Genomic DNA, 4,155 nt, shown 5'->3' on the forward strand with positions numbered 1-4,155 from the left:
GAACAGGATGCCCTCTATCACCAGTTCTATTAAACATTGTATTGGAAGTCCTAGTCAGGGCAATAAGGCAAAAAAAAAAAAAAAAAAGGCAATCAAAGGGATCCAAATTGTTAAGGAAGAAGTAAAACTTTTCCTATTTGCTAATGATATGATCCTATACATAGAAAACCCAAGAGACTCAGCAAAAAAAACTATTGGAGCTAATTGAAAGATTTAGAATAGTGGCAGGATACAAGATCAACATACAAAAATCTATTGGATTCCTCTACACCAGCAAAGAGATTGCTGAAAACAAAATAAGGAAATCAATACTATTTACAATAGCTACTAAAAAAATTAAATACTTGGGAATAAATCTCACTAGGGACACAAAAGACCTGTACAAAGAAAACTACAAAACACTACTTCAAGAAATCATAAGAGAACTACATAAGTGGAAGAATATACCATGCTCATGGTTAGGAAGATTGAACATTGTAAAAATGTCCATTCTACCCAAAGCAATCTATACATGCAATGGAATCCCAATCCAGATCCCATCAACATTCTCTAAGGATATGGAAAAAACAATCACTAACTTTACATGGAAAGGAAAGAGACCTCAGATAAGCAATGCACTACTGAAGAGGAACAAAGTAGGAGGTCTCACACTCTCAGATCTCAAAACCTACGATACAACCACACCAGTCAAAACTACCTGATATTAGTACAATGAAAGTTACAAAGACCAATGGAATAGAATTGAGAACCCATAAATAGATCCATCGACCTATGGTCAGCTGATCTTTGACGAAGGGCTGAAATCCGTTAAACAGGGAAGTAATAGTCTCTTTAACAAACAGTGCTGGCAAAATTGGTTATCCATTTGCAGAAAAATGAAACAAGATCTGTACCTCACACCATACACAAAAACTAACTTCAGATGGATCAAAAAGTTAGATGTGAAACTTAAAACTATCAAGTTCCTCAAGGAAAATATAGGGGCAAATTTAGGGGCCCTGATTTATGGCATGAACAGACTATCAAGCATCACCCAAAATGTACAAACAGCAAAAGATAAACTAGCTGACCGGGACATTCTAAAAATTAAATGCTTATGTGCTTCACAAGACTTCTCCAAAAGAGTAAAAAGAGAACCTACAGATTGGGAAAAAATATTCGGCAACAACATACCTGACAAGGGATTTATCTCTAAAATTTATACAAAACTCCAACACCTCAACAACAAAAAGACAAACAATCCAATTAAAAAATGGGCCGAAGATGAAAAGACACATCACCAAAGAAGATATTCAGGCAAACAACAAATACATGAAGAAATGTTTACAATCATTAGATGTTGTTGTTGTTGTTGTTGTTTGCCATCGAGTCGGCCCCGACTCATAGCGACCCCTCCTTGGGTTTCCGAAGAGTGTCATTAAGGAAGTAGATTGCCCAACCTTCCTTCTGAGGTGTGGCTGGTGCGTTTGAACCACCAGCCTTCTGGTTAGCAGTCAAGTGCCTTAGGCACTATGCTTGTTATTGTTGTTGTTAAGTGCCGTCGAGTCGGCCCCGACTCATAGCGACCCCTCCTTGGGTTTCCGAGGCAGTATCACTACGGAAGTAGGATTGCCCAACCTTCCTTCCGAGGAGTGGCTGGTGGGTTTGAACCGCCAGCAGTCCGGTTAGCAGGCAAGTGTCTTAGCCACTATGCTACCAGAGCTCCCAGGCACTATGCTTAGAGAGGCACAAATCAAAACAATGAGATACCATCGCATCCCAGCCCTAACAGCAAAATTCAACAACACAGAAAACAGGAAATACTGGCAAGGATGTGGAGAGATTAGGAGTCTCATGCACTGCTGGTGGGATTGTAAAATGATACAACCACTGTGGAAATCAGTATGGCAATTCTTTTAGAAGCTGGAATTAGAAATACCATTTGATCCTGCAATTCCATTACTAGTTTATATTCTAAAGAAGTGAGAGCCAGGACAAGAACAGATATACATGCACACCCATGTTCATCGTAGTACTATTCACAGTACTATGATCCTTTAAAAACTTTACTTTTAAACAACGAGAAAATAAAGGGGCCATGACACTAGATTAATGGAAATGATGAAACAACCAGAATGGAATGTTCACATATTGTGAAGAATGTAACCAATGCCACTGAATAATCTGTGCAGAAATTGTTCAATGGGAACCTAAACTGCTGTGTAAACCTTCACTGAAAACACAATAAAATATTACTTAAAAAAAAAAAAAATTGATTTTTGGCTTGCATTTTAACAAGTCTATTTTCTATACCCAATTCATGGTGTCTCTTCCTAGTATTCAGTCTAACCATTTGAAATACAGTGTTGAGGCTAATTAAGTCAATGAACTTTGAATTTATCTCTTATTAAGAAATATTTTTTTAGTTTTGTTTTAAAGTTACTCAAATGGTTTAGTGTGAGGTTAAAGGAACTACAGGATGGGAAGTTACAGAATAAAAATGTAAATATGTACAATTTTGGCATAATGAAACACTGAAGGGAAAGTAAGAAAGGAAAAGAATGTGAAAATGTAGGAGAAAAATTAAAACATATCTATTTTTTTAAATATCCTGAAGGCTATAAATGTATCCTCCTAATTTATCCTTGTTGTTGTTGTTGTTATGTGCTGTAGAGTCGGCCCCAACTCATAGAGACCCCTCCTTGGGTTTCCAGCCTTCTGGTTAGCAGTCAGGTGCCTTAGGCATTATGCTACCAGAGCTCCTTAGGAATGTAAAAAATGTATAAATTACCCTATTCATATCATGGTAATAATTGATATTTGAGAGTTGTTAGGGTTCTGTTGTGAACTGTTCTATATACATCTACACTGATCTGGAATAAAAATGGAAAAGTATCACGAAAAATTGTTCTCCTATCTTTTCCTTTAAGGGCCTTTTTGCATCTCTAAAAATTCAAAATTGGGAAAAGTATAGCAAAATCAAAGTAAATCTTTCTCTTATTTTAAAAACAAAGAAGTCTGCAATGAATAGAAACATATTCATTCATTGAGAGCATATATCCCTGGTTCTACAAATACTACACCAAATTCCACTCCTGTGATGACTGAGCATAAGTATGACCCAAAAGCAAAAAGCTGCACTATAAGATTACACACAAAGGCAAGATGTAAACAAAGCTCTTTTGAAACACAGAGAAAAGGTACTAAGAGCCAAACAATAAACGGACAAAGAAACTGACAAATCCCAAACATATAGGCAACTTGATCAATGCTGCACTGTCATGTCTGAAGTTGTGGGCCTCAAGTGTGTCCTCTGCATGAGTTGCTGTTTGTAAAATCACCTACAAGGGTTGTGCAGCTATTCGTGAGCAGATTTTAAAACTGCACAAAGGGTAAAGAACATAATTAAAGGAGGAATTTTCTTTTTAAGTTTGAAAAAATTCACACGATAAGAGACACTATCAAGGTTCAATCTGAAAAACTGTACTCAATACTCAAATTGTTCTCTAAAGAGGGAGCAAGAATTTTTTTTTTTTTTTAAGTCTGGGGGGACAGTCAGGATTGGCCAGTGGTAAGCAATCACCATCAGGCCCAGCTGTCAGCACATCACTTGGCAACACTCACTGGCATGCATTTCAGATGGATTTGTCCATTTACTTCTATTTACTTTCCACAAAGTGATATGCCAGGCTGTCTAGCCTATAAGGCTTCAATAAATGAAGATTTTAACCTAATTTCTTCTTAATCACCCTTACTTTAACATTTGCAATAGGAGAGACATCATCAGAGAGCAACAAAACCAAAACCTAGCTTTAATACAAAGTTGAAGAATGAGAGATGACAAAGGAAAAGGAATTCTTCTTGAAGAGACAAATGGCATCAGTTGTTCCCACTTTGAAGCTCTTATTTCCACTTCTAGACAACCAAGTAACTACAAAGTAACATCTGAAAAATAAGTCATTAACTATAGTTTGTCTAATAATAAAAAAAAGAGTCAAAATTATAGAACACTACACCTGCAGAGAGACTAGCTATTTATAAGGCTTCAACAAATTTTAAGGGAGGGATTTTTATTTCCTCCAGAAAGATTCCACTTCAAGAGATGCACTAAGAATTGGACATTCACATGAGGTACTAAAAACTGAAAAACCAATGCTTGGAAAAGGCATATAATCT

Source organism: Orycteropus afer, unplaced genomic scaffold (assembly GCF_000298275.1).
Source record: "Orycteropus afer afer isolate SDZICR_OR568_19922 unplaced genomic scaffold, OryAfe1.0 scaffold00078, whole genome shotgun sequence".
Taxonomy (NCBI): domain Eukaryota; kingdom Metazoa; phylum Chordata; class Mammalia; order Tubulidentata; family Orycteropodidae; genus Orycteropus; species Orycteropus afer.